The sequence below is a fragment of the Gouania willdenowi genome, chromosome 15, assembly GCF_900634775.1.
Source record: "Gouania willdenowi chromosome 15, fGouWil2.1, whole genome shotgun sequence".
In the NCBI taxonomy this organism is placed as follows: domain Eukaryota; kingdom Metazoa; phylum Chordata; class Actinopteri; order Blenniiformes; family Gobiesocidae; genus Gouania; species Gouania willdenowi.
Window position 1 is genome coordinate 14,364,393 of NC_041058.1, and position 16,632 is coordinate 14,381,024.

A 16,632-nucleotide genomic window follows, 5' to 3' on the forward strand; every position below is an offset into this window, starting at 1 on the left:
ACAACACCAGACACAAAACTAGATCTTGGGATATTTTATGACTATAATTACGCCATAATTGTAATTATCAAATTACATGATTACAATTATAATTGACCCCAACCCTGGCACACAGTGTACTGCAGTGGTTCTCAACTGGTCCCACCCTGGGACCCACATTTTGCCATGGACATTAAATCAGGACCCACTTTTTTTTTTTTTTTTCAGAATTCAACCAACAAAATGTTGTTTTTCAAAACTAGCTGTTGAAAACACATATATGATATTTTTTCCAACATAAACCTACATATTTTCCTGTGTAACATGCATTTCACAGCATGCCTATCAAATGAAAAGTTTCTTTCAAAGTAAAATACAACATGAGAGACATTAAGCGTTTATTTAATTTGGACCAGCTGTCCGCGACCCACCCAGTACAGGTCCACGACCCACTTTTGGGTCCGGACCGACCAGTTGAGAATCACTGGTGTACTGTATTGATAATTAACGATATTTAGATCAGCTGTGCAGCGGAGTGATATGATCCGAAAGAAGTCCCGGTGCTGTTGTTGCTCTCTATCGGCACTGTTGGAATGTGTGTTGTCCAATCAAATGACTTGGTCGGAACTATTTGTTTTATAAGTGAAGATTAAACACATCAAACTTAAAACACACAGATATCATCAGCACACAGTGTTCCATAGATGGGAGGTGGTGGTTATAGCACCCCCCGGCGGCTCTACTTGTCCTTACTATTCCTGCTGTGGAGCAAGCGGTCGAGTCTTCGTCAAATCAGAGGGAATCACACACACACACACACGGCTGCAGTTTGTCCGACAGCGGCTCTTTACGGACGGACTAAACACACAGACCGGCTTTGGTTAAACAGCTCAACTGTAACTACAGAAGAAGAAGAAGAAGAAGAAGAAAAACAACAACAACAAGCAGCCTTTTTTTTTTTTGTGGACAAAAGTTGTATCTCCTTTAAAACATGGCTCAGGACTTCCTCGCTGTTGTACGGACTGAAGAGAAGAACATCCTGTCTGTGGTGAGTGGAACATGGAATACTGACATTTATTAGGATTTATGCCTTGTTTTTCTTCTACTGTGAACTTAGTTATTCTAAATCCATCTATTGGGACACTCAGTACTCAATGTACTCTTGTTTTCATCATTTCTCTCTCTCTCTCTCAATGATTTGTCTCAATTGCATTGGTCCATCTTAGTTAATTATTAATCAGAGTTGATATAGTGGATTAATGAGATGCTATGGACCAGTTTATTCTGTTTATTCTCTCTCTCCCTGTGTGTGTGTGTGTGTGTGTGTGTGTGTGTGTGTGTGTGTGTGTGTGTGTGTGTGTGTGTGTGTGTGTGAACTGTTATCTCCATCCAGATGTTTCAATGCATATGTATGCATGACTAGAATACACACACGTCAACATCAGCAGCCTACTTTCTGTATTAAGAGCCTTCGTGTATCCCTGTACCCATAGCTGAGTTGTATTTTTATGTTAAAAGAGAAGAGAAGATGAGATGACATTAAAAGGTCACACCTCCAGATAGAGCGAGAGACCTCTAGGTTGTTTGTTTTATGACCCCAAGGCCTTTTCTAATTTATAGATTGGTTTGGAGCAGAATTGGAAACACCCAGGGGTCTGATTGGACCATAAACAATCCCTCACAGGCGTGGATATAAATGCAAGCATGCCTGAGACTCTTCCCATATCTTTCCCATCTGAGATGAACTCCCTGGCTGCAGATGATGGATGGGACTGGATGTGTTGTTGTCACTGCTGGAGGACTTTAGCTGAATGCAAACATAGCGCGAGCACTTTGCAACTCTGGCTAGAAAGACCTCTTCTTTGGATAGTCTTATCATGACGTCCACATTTGTCTGAGGCGTGATGTGTGTTGACAGTGAGAGCCTTCGATCATCCAGTGGTGTCTGTACAGCACAGCAGAATGCTGAGGAAGGATTAAAAAGATGGTTTAGTAGTGAGGGGTGAAGACTAAGCAGTCACGCAGTAACGATTGATGAAAGTTTGACTGGAAATGCATGAAAGTGTGACCAAAAAAATGTTCAAAAACAATAATAAAGATCTTTCTCCATGTGGTATCGAATTACCCGAGTCCAAATGAGCTAAATATTGGCGAAGCATGAGCTAAGAACAACAAACTAGAACACAGCTGGAGGCTCAGTCCCAACAGATGCACATGTGCTAGAACAGGGGTGTCAAACTCATTTTAGTTCATTGCACTTAAAAATGTCTGCAGACATATTGTCAAAAGTGCAACTTTATTGCTGTGATTGTCCTCAAGAGTTAAAATGCATAGAACAATCATAAAATAAAAAGTAAATGAGGCTCTGTCATTCAACAATTTCAATCTTTAACCCAGGTTTAAGCAAAAGTGCAACAGCAACTTCACAGTAGTTTAAAATTTCTCATTAAGAAATCAGATAACTACATATTTTATTACATATAACATTACAATAATAAAAAAAAAATAAACTCTTCCCTTAGCATCTCAGCATAATGTGAATAAAAAATTAAACATGCCTGTGGCACACATATAGCCTACTCAAAGGGTACACAAAGAGGGGGCTGGCTCACATCGCGCTACGGTAACCCACAAGGACGGAACGCGAAAAAGTCCAAAAAAAAACTGTGGTGGGAAAAAACAAAAAAAGAATTTAAAAACTCAAATTTGCAAAACAAAAATAATTTTTATCTACAAATTGTCAAATTCGATAAATTGATTAAATCATTTTTTTTTTTTTTTTCCAGCCCTAATTGTACCCTAGTTTTTAATATCAGTCCCTCCAGGATCTTCACTTCACAACTTCTTGATTTTGTAACCAATTTTTGTGTAATTTAGAGGAATTTTGTGGAATTGTTTGTCAGAAATTGCAAGATTTATGGAAAACTTTTGAGTTCTTTCTACAATTTGCAATTAAAAATCACTGCTTTCTAGCGATTTAAGCATGGGAAGACTGCGAGCCCCTCAAAACGTTGTGGAGTTCCACTAAAATTGCTAACTTGAGATATTTACGACGGAATTATTTGGTAATTTACAAAACAGTTCATGTTTTCTCATTTCTACTGCACTCGACCGAATTGGATGGCCAGATTTGGCCAGTTTTACACCCGGGTGCGAGAACTTGGAGACCCCAGAAAAGCAGAAAGCGATTACTGCTCGATGTGTACCTATCGTAGTTTGATTTAAAAAAAACAAACACAGACACGTGCAGACGGGAGACATCTGTATACCCCGTAGTGCTCTTATGTAACCGCTATTGGAAAATCCTTCATACAGCCGTGCACACAATGCATGATCAGCTCAACACCTGTGCTGCATGCTTGTTAAGCTAAATGTCTCTAATATAATGAGAAATGATGACACGACATGATGACAGATTAATTTGCTGCTATGGAGACGATGAGATGTGGTCTAAGACACATTGGCTACACTGTTTAGTATTCACTCTCATCCAGCATGATGTAACTTACACCCCAAAACCTTACGCAACAGAAACGCATCCCACCCCTGACTGCTTTTATTACAAGAAACTGCATCTGCGTTTTCACTCCCTCATGCATCGGTTTCTGCACTCAAAGAGGTTCTAATCCACACATCATGACTTACCCTCCTGTGACTTTTACAATCTTGAATGACATGATGTTAGAGAAGCTTACAGGTTTCTTTGATGTGTTGTAATTAAGGCTCATTCGATCAATAGGAGAAAAGTTGAGTCCATGGTTCAGATTCCCTCAGCTGTGATGTGTTTAACAGCAGGTTGCACGAATGAGGACTGAGTCGGTTTCTCACTGTCAGCCCATTAAAACAGGATAAGAGTTAGTGCACAGCAGGGGGAGAGCCGTGCTGACAGCCAGACTCACAGAGACCCACACATGTGTACACACAGACTCACAAAGACTGTCTTTGTTTATGTGAAAGTGTAGTTAGTGGCTGCCTGGGTTTGATGTGACCTTGTCTTTTCATGTGTTTCACTCGACACTAAAAGTAGCCTCAGCGTCACAATTTTTTTTTGATTAATTTGAGTTCTTCTGATTGTCTTTGATTTTTTAAAAACCCTGGGCTGCATTTCTACTCCTGAAAGCTGTAGATGCTTTCATATCATTTAAAAAAAAATCCCCAAATAGTGTAAATATCTCATGTGATTCTTCATGGCCTCATTAAATTGTGTGGGATTGAGAAGGTGCTCAATTTCTGTCATCTCCATTTAGTTCATTCCCATTCAAATAATTAAGCTGCCTTTGCAGCACTGGGTGAGATCTTCTTTCAATCTTCCCTCATAAAAGAATGGTGACTTCTATCCCAGCATCTTCTCATTCTTTTATAAACGCATCCATCAATCACAGGCACACATACATTTATTCCTAATCTCTATTTGGACACAAAATAATCTGAAAAGCATGTTTATTGAGGTGACTGTTGCTCAGTGGAAAACATATAAATGTTGCCTGAGATGCTCTCTAAGGGTGTCACCAATGTCCCAAATCAGCTGTTTTTAATCCATTCATTACAGATTTTTGACACTGCAGATAAAGATATAGTGTGAGCCTCAAAGTTTGCTTTCATCTCCACCGTAAACACTCTCTTATGGTCATTTTGGATAATGTTTCGTGCAAGGCATTATGGGATGTGTAGAGTGCCGTAGACGGAGTCCTGTGATTTCTTGTGTTTCTTTGTCAGACAACGAAGACAGTGATTTGCGTGACAATATTTTTGTTCTAGTTTGTTCCTGGTATTCCCCCTGATAATTTCCATGCAAGTCAAAAATTAAACATCCACCATTGTTTGGCCACAACTTTTAGTGCTTGAAAATATCTCAAATATGTTGGGAAATTACTTGTTTGGAACAAAAACAAGCAATTGCAGTAAGTATAAAGTAAAAACACTTCTTTGCATCTGTCTACAGAACTTCCCACAATGCAATGTGCAAAACTTTTCCAATGTCAATGTGTTTACAGTGGAGATCAAAACAAACAAATGAGTGTCAATTTCAACCTTTTACATCTTTCTTCAAGCAAATGATCTTTGATGTATCTATCGATAAGGCCTTCTTTTAACTTAATTTGTCTCTAGCAGCTTTAAATGTATATTTTTTTCATGATTTCACAAAGGTGTGAAATCATATATGCAGCAAGTTTAAGTCAAATCCAAAACATCTTTGAAAGCATTCTTCCTTCTTATTTTTGTTTTGTTGGTACATTAGTCCCTCTAGAGATTTCAAAGACCAGCTGGATGGGTAAACTGATCCTCCCAAAGAAGTATAAAGAGCTACAGCATTTCACCCAGGCATCTGCCATGTCTAGCAGGCTGTACCTTGTCATCATCCCCCCCCCACACACACACACACACACTCTTGGCAGAGCCTGTCATTACCTCCTTAAAGTTTTACAAATACCCAAAAGTGGTCAATAGACGTCCAATGAACTGGCACACTACCACCGTTATTGTGCTGTCACTGAATCATTTTAAGCCTCAACGGAGGCTTGCAAAGCACTTTTGCCCAGTTGAATTAAACTGCTGTAATCTGAAAGCTGAGATGACGGGCAGAGATGGGTTGAGAAAGCGCTCACAGTCTGTAAGGAGAGACTGAATCAATGCAAAGTGGAGTAAGTCTGGGTATAATGGACTTTAGCGGGCAAAGTTCTGGCTCAGATCACATTATGACCACCATGCGGCTGTTTGCCAAGAGCTCTAAACATCCATTAGCTGTTCAATCAAACCATGTCTGTTCATCACTTGTGTATTAATTCTGCCTGAAAAGAGATAGACTTCTATTAGCTGATACAGCTATTACAAAAACTGCTCCGGTCTACATTGATTAGATCCTCAACAGCTGCAACTACAGGGTGTGGAAACTATGAGTGCCATCATCACACATGGAAACAGTTTTCATCCATCTGATAACAATGCTTTCCTCACTTTCTCTGTGTGAAGACTGTCAGGGGTGTGTATACTGTATATGATATGATTGCATGTCACAACACAATATATCCCGAAGCTAAACAATACGATATACATTGCGATATATTGCAATATTAATAATTACAAATTTCACCTTTACAAGTTGAAAAGTTTTGCTTCTACGACAGATTACTGATTCTGTTAAGTTCTTAACTACTTTAAAAAGTATCCACATACATCTATAAAAGTGTCCAGTATATTTTATGAAAATAAAGTGTAATCAACTTTCATGCTAAATGCATTGAGGAGTGAGGTAGTTTACCAACGTCTAGTGACCTGGCGTTTATGTGAAATCCATATGTTTGTTAAATAACGCGATATATTGCCAAATTTATTTTTTTCTTACACCCTTGTGTCACAGAGTCTCACCTCACGGATCTCAGGTTGTATTTTACACACACACACGCACGCACACTCTGTAAAATACAACTAATGTACAAGTATGCATTGAAAAATGTATGTGATTGGCTTAACTGAAGTAGCTTTTTTGGAGGATATGTAGCTTTGTGTCTTGTAGTCTATGTTTTTAAAGAGTTTGGGTAACTTGTCCCTGCTTGTGTTGTGTAGTTTTAATGTCTTCAGTAGTTTTCAGACCCGCCTTGAAAAGGATTTTCCCATTATTTTCACCGACCTCAAACACCAATGTAACTTTCAACGAGAGTCTTTGAGCTTGTTACTGTGCGACACCTCTGAGGTAATGACATAAACAACGATTTTCTGTCAGGACATGTGTCTGATTTACAGATTAGATGGTCTTCCACTTGGCTGGCGCAGCCTAGTGTGTGTGTGTGTGCTTAACAACCTCAAGGATCAAGGATGCATCAACCAGCTGACCCCTCTGCATACTGTGTATCCCACATCAGACCCCTCCCCCTGCCTGCATCAGCTGACTAGCTGTGGTACTCTGTGTTTTATGAAAGAGGAGCAGACAGGAAGACGGGGGCTGGGCAGTATTAACTATGAGAGAAGTGTTTACATGGTTGTGTTCCTTTGTCCTTGCTTTCCAGTTTTAAATTGATAACAGATGACTCCTAATCGTCATCCATGGTGCCACATTGTTCTTTTTTCATAAACACACACATGTTAAACTCAGAAATCTTTCTGGAATGTCTCAAACCCTGTTCCAAGTCACTGTAACATAACTCCAGCAGCCCACTCTCTGTTCAGCCTGGACTCATCCCTCACTTCATGGAGTTGTTGCATTGCCAGAACCCAGCTGCCTTGAAGCTCTCATGGGTTTACAAAAAATGTAGTCGATTTTTAAAAGTTGTTTGCAGTTTTCAAAGTGATGTTGTTGGTTCTTTTCATACAGGGCTCAGATCGTGCGAGCCTGAATCCCTGAGGTGTTGTCGTCTTTGCGTCGTAAAGTCTTTGTATATTTCTCCTGCAGAGAATTGGTTATGGAGGATTGTGTCCATCTGCCAGAGGAGAGTTGTTTGAAATTAAAGACAGAACGGGGTGAAAAAAAAGGATGGAATTTTTCTTGTGGTGGAAAAGTGAAATCAAGTCCCCAGCATGTGTGTGTTTGTGTGTGCGTGTCCTGCTGACATCAATGTACTGTATCAAACAATGAGTTCAGTATTTTTTTCATGTCACACACGCGTATCCTTATGCTTCCTTAGCTTCCCTCTGCCATTCAAATCTCAGTGGGTGCATTGTTCAAGAAAGCCTTTGATATTCATATTATTATTATAAAGAGGCTGGATCAGCATCAAGCGTGTAGTGTTTTGGGCCCCACTGTCCCTCTGACTCCTTTAACCCCTCTACCCAACTTCATGGGCCCAGACAGACAGAAGTAGGTCAAAGTTTAGTAGAGCGTCCCGTCTGAGCAGGAGGATGGAAAGGTGGGTGGGGGTACCAGGAGACTCCATCTCTCCGCAGATTAGAGGCTTTTCTTTTCAAAGTTTAGGAAAGTTTGAACAAAGGATTTAAATCTTCATTGAATCCTGTTAGACATCATGCAGACTAATAATACATAGGCCTAACTGATGCATTAAAACTTTGGACAATTTATCTTTTGGATGATGTTTTATTGCTAAATCTCAATTGTTGTTTTCTTCTTCAGATTTCATAACCCCTGTCTCTTTTTTATTTGCTTTAATTCTAATGTAAGTACTTTGAATCCCTCATTGACTGATATGACTATATACTAGCACTCTGGGTCTTAGCTTCAGTGCTAATTTTGTTGACGGAAAATTACCGTCATAGGCTATGTTCACACTGCAATTACGATTTTTTTTATTTGAAATATGAAATAATCAACTTTTGTAAAAAGATAAAATGATTTGTGATTACACCTGTTAGATTACTTGCTAACATGCTAATCCAGTGGTACTTCAACTTTTCCTGTTGTGCCCCCTTTGAAAACTCAAACATTTTCAGGGACCCCCGATCACAACAAAATTTCAACAAAATGGGTAAAAAAAAAAAACGTTACCTTTATTGAAAAAACAGAAAATGTGAAATCACATATTTGAGAACAGTAATAGCAAAGAAAAAATATCTTTCTAAATCTTTGATGCTTTTTTGTGCCAACTCTTGTCCTTTATTGGACAAATTACTTATTATGTAAGGATGGTGTGTATGAATGTGAGCCTTATTGTTAACACATAGACATGTTTTATAGTGATACAGAACCAAATTTCTTTGAAGTCATTTATATTCAATTTTAGTCTCAAACTTATGTAATATGTGGGCATTGCCATTTCGGCGATTTCTGCCAAAAATCATTTTGGATTTCATGTTGACATCACCATTGAATATCTATAGTGAAAATGCATCTCACTCCAACATTTTAGTGCTTAGTTACTTGTCATCCAGTTCCATGGACCTTATGAAGTTATTCCTAAGAAGACCAGTATCATTACTGCTGGTGGATTTTGAAGTCGCACCAAATGGTTTTGGATGCCACTATTAGCCATTTTACTTATAAAATTATTTGGAGTTACATGAACAGGGTTCAATCACTATGTCACAGTTTGTCAAACATGTCAACCACTTTAAGCTTCTACATCACCTCATTCCTAATAGTAAAGGTTACCAGTCTTATAGTTGAGCTGTCCTTGTCATTTGCCTTGAGTATCCCTTTGATAGGGTTACCCTGGTGGCTACTTTGACCCTTTTGAGCAAAGCATACCGCGACAGATTAGGATGTCTGGGTGACTGAGTTAAGAAGAGTCGGACTGTTTGGGTCAGATGACAAACAAACAGCTGGACACAGAAGTTCAGGCTGCTTCAGGCCTTTGTTTAATGAGTCAGGCTTCAAAGCGCTGTGCTGTATCATATCTTTTGGCATGTTGTTAATGTAACCTGGCCATCGAAGCAAGGTCTGTATGAATAAAGAAGCAGAGTATTTATCGTACTGTCATAGCATCTGTTTTTACTCACAGTCGGGGCTGACCTGAGTTACACAAGAGAGCTTTTGAATTAGCATTTTCTCCTTTACCTGGAAGCGTCTTCACAATTAAATCACCAACTGCATCTTTTTTAGCACAGCGTATGAGAACATTAAGACGCCGCTCTGGTTTACTGTCAAAGCTCAAACAGTTTGAGGCAGCGATGGAGCGGTTTGGAGGGTAGCGGTGGCAGATGCAGGGATGAACGGATGAAATGAGGCCAGTGTCATTCTGTCTCATTTGATATGCAGAGTTGGGACAGGATTAGTCTCACTTACATAACTCCATCCCTCCATTTCCCCCCTTTAACCAGCCCATCTTCCATCTCATCTCCTCCTACCAATTTCCCGCTTCTACTTTTCAGATCACACGATTGTTCTTGGCTTATTTACCGTTTAGAGCGTGTTTCACTTTAATTTTTACTTTAAAAAATAGATATCAAAGACAGAAGACGGATGTAAACTGAAAACAAGGTTAAGAAAATGAAAAGAGTAGGAAACATAATGAAGAAGGTGACCATGATTTTCTGCTTCTGTAATGAAGGTTTGCAGATGAAAATAAATGGGAAATAAAAGGGGAAAAAAAAGCGACTGGGAATGTTGGGGGTGGATGAGAAAGTCTATTTATAGTATATCCCTGCTGTTGGGTTAGACCGCCTGGTCCAGTGCAGCAAAGCTCAGCATCCATGTCATTCTCCATTAACTGTAAACACACACACACACACGCACTCACACACACACGCATTTATGTTCACAAGTGTAAACATTAAAAAAAAATGTGTGTGTTGACACACTTGGATATGTGTGTGCGTGTGTCTCCCCACCAGTGTGAGTATAGTACCTATGTGTCACATGGCTCGTAGGAAAATATTACAAGTTAATCAGGAGGTTTTGTTTGCATGTTCTCTCTATCGTACGTCTATCGTCCGTCTCTGTTAATGTGGACTTTTGTTTGCAGGATAAGTTCTGAACAGATTTAAATGAAATTTTGTGAGCTAATAGACAATGTCAAAAGGTAGAACAAGAACATTTTTGGAGATGATCCGGCCAGTATTGTGTATTGTGGATACAGTATATGGATGTTTAGCTGGTTCTACACCACTAACTGTGACTGCGCATCTATTTCATTGTTTTGAGTAAGTTTGTCTATTTTTGCTGTTGTTTTTGGAGTCATTTTGTGTGTTTTTGTTGTTGTTTTTGTATATTTTCTGTCATTCTGTGTATTTTTGTTGTTGTTTTGTCTTTTTGGGGTCATTTTTGTGTATTTTTGTTGTTGTTTTGTCTTTTTGGGGTCATTTTTGTGTATTGTTGTTGTCCTTTTGTATATATTTCTGTAATTTTGTATTTGTTTGGAATAACTTTGTATTTTTCAGTGTAATTTTGTGCATTCTGGTTGTTTTCACAAAATTAGACGAAGGGCTGCATGTGGCCCCCTTGGCCGCCAGTTACCCATGTCTGTCCTAATATATGAATCCCATTTCCACTGTCTCCAAGGCTTGTTTTTGTTCTCTGATAACATTTGCATACATTATATTTAGAACAGCCTACTAAGCACGCATTTACAATCTGTTTTAGAGATTTTGATCTTTACTCCCCAAAATCAAACCCTTCATATTTTTTCCTTATTTTTATCCTCCCTTGATATAATAACAATGTATGGTGCGTGTTCAACTGGGAGCAGGAGTTTCCAGATAATTAATGGACACTGGACAGGCTCTTGTTTGTTTCAATCACAGAACACAAGCCTGTTTGTGAGTGAGGACATTCATTTATGTCCATAAATGAACACAGTTATTTATGGCTTGCACATGTGCACGGGAAAAGAGTGCATGTGCTTACCGTGTTTCCCCAAACACACACAGTCTTATCACAGATAATGAACAAACCAAAATAACCAGAATTGATCTATTTATTATTATTAATGTTCATTATGCCAGAGTGCATCTGAAATTGAGTTGAAGTGTTTCAGATCACTTGTTTTTATTTATTTGTTACAGTTCCCTTGTTTGGTGGGTTCTTGGTACACATTAGAGGTTTAATAAAAGCGTAATGTTAATAAAAACACAGCGTTTTACAATATGTAAATTTTTCTTTTACAAGCTATTAACATATAATAGAAGCATGACGATGATAAATAGTGGGCAGTTTCACAATTATTCACAAGTTGTTCTTGGAACACTGGCATTACACTTTATATACATTTATACATTGATTTGTGGTATGTATATATTCTAAGTGTTGAGATGTTTTGTGTAATGGTTACTATAGGGTTTTTAACGCTCTAAGAAGGAGGGAGAGAGAAAAATAGAAGTTAAAGTAATAAATTAATAAAACTTTAACAAAAGTTGAATCATGTTGGCTATAAATGTAGGGTTTTGATCTAGAGGTTTTGTTCAGTTTTAAGCCACCGGCTGCCAGTGTTGAGTGTGTGTTTTACCATCCTGAGTACCAGCCCTTAGACTGCAACAGTTCTTTGTCACGTGGTTGGCGAGAAAGGGGGAAGCAGGTCCGGCTTCTTTCCAATCCGAGTTGGCACGACCCGTAGGAGATATCGTCTGGGGCTTGTTCACCGGTTCAGGTTTTTTCACTCACTGCAACATCTGGGAGGAGGCTTTTTGTCCCAAAATGAACCTCTCTAGCAAAACACTAGATTTCGAGATTTTAGTTAACATTGTAGCTATAAAAACTGAAGTGGCAAGAAAAGCTACTTGGCGATTTCAAAAATAGGAGTCCAATAAAATCAGCTACTCATGGCCTGAAATGGCCCAAGGCCACTTCACGACTAAGGTAGTAGATTATATAAATTCACAAAAATCTGCATAACTACAAAACTGGAAAACTTTCTGATTGCTCTGATGACTGAAGACAAGAGTGAGCTGGATGCAAGAGCGAGCACAGGAAACAAGAGAGTGAGAAGAGGGAGGCGATTCAATTTATTGTCAGGTCAACATGTGATTAGATTGGTTAAAAACACATTTGCGGTGTAGGAGGAGTGAGGCCCGATTGGTTTAAACCAGTGGGCGTACACTGTAGATGTTCCCACTCAATGTTCTTGAAGCCAAAATACGGCGCTTAGGGGTGCTTCCATCTTGCAAATTTGACCTCATTTAGAGTCTGCGCAGTAGGGTCCGGCAGGAGGAGTTCTGGTAACACGTCCCACCCATTTAGTGTACTGCCCTGATGATTTACGCAGTCTAACCAAGCCAAGAACTTAAGTATCTTTCCCACTGGAAATTCTACCAACGTCTTGTTCAGATTATCAGATCATAGAGGTTAGTACTAGTAGCTTAAAAAAGACGAAAAAACTGAACGAACGTAACTGCTCATGCTATTCATAAAGAGCTACGCTAGATCCGAGGCTGTCAATCATCGTAATATATGACATCAAATCCCATTTTTTCAACCTCAAATAACTTGTTTTAAAAAAAAAAACATCACAGAAAAATGAGCACTTGAACACGATGAAGGGTGATAATAACTAATGATCACAGCAGAGTTTAGTTTTGGGAAAAAATTATGTGACGAGTATTTTAACTTAACAGTTTGACCCACATCCCCTCCGTTATCATTGAGGAGGCGGGGTTTATGACCTATACTGAAGCCAATCAGCAGGAGGAGCTCTAAAAATAAAAGCTTCACTTCTCCTTGAGTATTCGTCGTCCATTCTTTTTACAGTCTATGGTTTAAACACTACAGGCGGGAGTCTTTACTCTACTGTGAAAAGACAAGATGGCGGATGGGTTATGTTTATGGTCAACATGTGCTTTTAAACATAGAGCTATTAAAACAGGATGTCCATGTGCTTTCAGACCAAATGGTTTCTTTGACTTTCTGTAAACATTATGAAAACATCGTTATATGAATCACATTGTGCTAATTCTTGAAAATGATTTTCAAACATTTATACTCTTACAGTTACGTTAAATTAATATTAAATTGTTATTAACTTTATGCACTTTTAACCCAAAAAGACACAATACACACTGATCAATCACAAAGGGAAAATGAATTGTTCTAAACATTTCCCTGGAAAGGTTTTGAATTAGTGATTAAAACATTTGTCAGATAAAAGGCACACAAAAGGAACACTGTTGAAAGTTGAGAATCGTATGTCTTTAATTAAGAAACAGTTTTGCCATTGTGGGACTTCAGATGGTGTTTGGTTTTAATGGTCTCTGTCTTTGGGGTTTCAGGTTACATCCTGTCTCTTTTAGGATGTGCATGTTTGTGGAGGTGGAGGATGCCTGCAGTCTGCTGCAGGATGATGGTTTAGATTGAAGAACTCCTCTGCTTTTTCGGAGTCTGTTTTATTCCTAAAAATGTAATTAAATCCCTATTGTGCAAAGAGTGTTCATTTACAGCTTGGGTCATTTCCAGCTGAGTTTCTACATTATAAATGTAATTTAACATTTAATGTTCAAGTTGAAATGCTATAAAATCCTATATGCGATTTAACATTTTTAAAATGTAATATGTCGACAAACTCAGTATATTGTGTGTGATATGACGTGTATTTTTCTCACAACTTTTCCTGCCTTTGATTTCTTGTTGAATTATAAAGAAGCTCAAACCTGGAATGCAAATCATTCTGTATGTCAGCGCGACTGCAGCAGGTCTCCCGCTGGTCCCATTTGAACGTTGTTAGAGTTTAGGTGCTATCAGATGATGACAGGTGCGCGAGTGTGCTTCAGGGAGGAATTGGCAGACCTTACGTCTTAAATTCCCTACAGTTACCATTGTTTCTATTACTCTGAAGTACAACAAAATAGGATGGTTTTTATTTTTTTTTTATTAAAATGTGTTTTAATTAGCACAAGAAGAACACGCGGATTGAGTTTAAAAAGCTTGACCCAGTCAAAAGTAAGAAAAAGCTTCTTTCTGTCTTTGGATAATAATACGTCATTCATTTTTTTTTTTTTTAGTTTTGTAAATGTTAATCTCTTTTTCTGCTGCAGGTTGCCCATCAGCCTTCAGCTCTTTATTTACGTGCAAACTCATTTTATCTCAATGTGGATGTTGTGAATGCTGTTGTGCTTTAGATTGGTTATAGGGATACGTGTCCTCTGCTGCAGCCGCTGCCCTTTTCACTCTAATCTAATGTCAGATAATCTAATCTGCCTGCTGAGGCTGCAGACATGATCTCAGAGAGACATTATTAAAGGGTGAGAAAGAGATTATTTTTGGAAAGACTCTGAATCAGTCAGGGAGAACTCATTCTTCAGCTACTTGTCGCAATCATGTTTGCTGAAGTGGGGAAACCATCCCAGACAAGCAGGACAGTTGTTCTCTAGGACTTGATGGCGACTCCTTCAATGGACTTTTCAATACAAGCTTTCCATAGGTTTCTGGGTTAACATTTCTACTGTGATAGATAATTCCACTAATCAGGTGGTTGCTTTAGCTGAAATACAATTATTGCAAATAATTTAAAAGTTTCATGTTTAAGCCTTTGTAAACACCTGTGTGTATCATATTCTAATCAGTGAGTTAAGCAAGCCGCTGCACTCTGTGGGATGAAACTGGCAGCAATTCTAGTTCTTAATGGCAACGGTTCTGCATGTTTTAGATGTCTTCTTACTCCAAAACACTAGATTCAGTGAGTATCTTATTATTAACAAGGAGTCTGAAGAGCTGCATGATCAAACTTTTGGAGAAAGATGGGATAAGGAAATCAGGGAGACATCTGAATCATGCAGCACTGCACCTCTCAAGGACTGTCAAAATTTTGTTGTTTTTGTGTGTGTGTGGTTAGTCGGGTATAGGTCAGAGTCTGACCTTCATACTACAAGCAGTCTGCTCTGATGATGCACTTCAGCCTTTTTCTCTGCTTTCCAGCTGGTGGATCAATAACAGCGTTATGTCCCTGGTTCAACCACAGCTCCACAAATATTTGCCTTTGCAGAGAAGAAAAGTAGATAGAACTTTTGAACTTTATATTTCAGAATTTTAAATTAATAACTTCAGAACTTGAGAATTTTAACCTTAGAACTTCAGAACTTTAACTTTCCAGTGGGAACGTCCGCCTTTGCACCCTCACTACAGGTCGTGAATGCACATCGACTTTTGTGGAACAGCCATTAGTAGGGCCCAAAACAGCTCATGGACCACTTAGTTTGTAAAAACATACTGAACGGTTATTATAGATTTTTAACCAAATGACACCAAAAACTTACATACTGCAGCTTTAAGGCTCTGCCCTTTGAGGACATGTGACATCACTGATGTCACATAACTGTGGCCTGTTCTGTCCTCCACAATGTGGCCTTCCTATGGAAGGAGATTCTAGTTGAATGCGGTAACAATGTGTAGTCGGCAGTGTAATAACTGACTGAGATAATGGTCTGGAGCAGCCTAACTCAACAGAATTTATGTTACAAAACATCCCACTTTCCATTATCCCATGTTTGTACAACCAGATAACGAATAACTTGAGCCAGAATAACCAAGATATCCTGACTTAATCCCTTATCCTTTTGTACAACCGGCCCCTGGTGTTGATTTTAATGACCAACACACCAATAATAAAAGTGTTTCTGATGCCTGAGGATGCCATCTACTCATAGAACAGCAATAGATATACTTAGATAGGCTGCCATCTAGTGAGCATTTGGAATCCACACCATGCTTGACCTCAGGTTTGAAGTGCAGACTACAGAACTGGAGCTTAATGTATCAATAGCAGATAAATCTATCAGAGCAGCTCGAGCAAACACAGTTTTCATTGTTCTTTTTCATCCTGCAAGATGAATAGCCCTCATTACTCATGCCCATTTGTCTTCACTGCTAAGTGTAGAGGTCAGTGATTAAACCTTGTTCTCTGTAACATTGCCAACTCTCTCCCTCTCTCATTCTCCTCTCTGCTCTCAGCGGATCAGAGGGAGAGTTGCATTTGGTTTCTGCTCTGCTTTTCATGGCTCTGATGTTGTCTGCTACCAAATCCCTGCTGAATAAAAGTCAGAAATTGAAGCATCAAATCATGTTTTATGTATATGTGCTTACACAATGAAAGCAGGCTGGAAAGTGGGCCAAGCATCACACAGGGCATATTATAGCAACAAAGCAGCTTTTCACTTTGAAAATAAAAAACCGAACGAATGTGGCACCAACCAAAGTGCACAGCCCGGAATACAGTGTGTGTGTTTGCTTTCTGAGAGAGAAAATGGAAAGAGAGATACATAGAAATTTCATTAGATGACAGCTCTTTTCCTCGGAAGAGTTTTAAACACGACCCATCGATTCTGTTCCCTAATAATAACAATAAA

The 16,632-nt window shown here is 38.8% G+C and overlaps 1 protein-coding gene across 1 annotated transcript in view; it reads left to right on the forward strand.

The window, feature by feature from the left end:
* The first annotated feature begins 665 nt into the window (after window positions 1–665).
* LOC114477174 (leucine zipper putative tumor suppressor 2 homolog) overlaps window positions 666–16,632 on the forward strand; it is a 41,561-nt gene continuing 25,594 nt past the window's right edge. The window contains exon 1 of the mRNA XM_028469335.1: window positions 666–1,027. The gene's annotated coding sequence lies outside the window, so the exon portion shown is untranslated. The remainder of the gene's footprint in view (window positions 1,028–16,632) is intronic.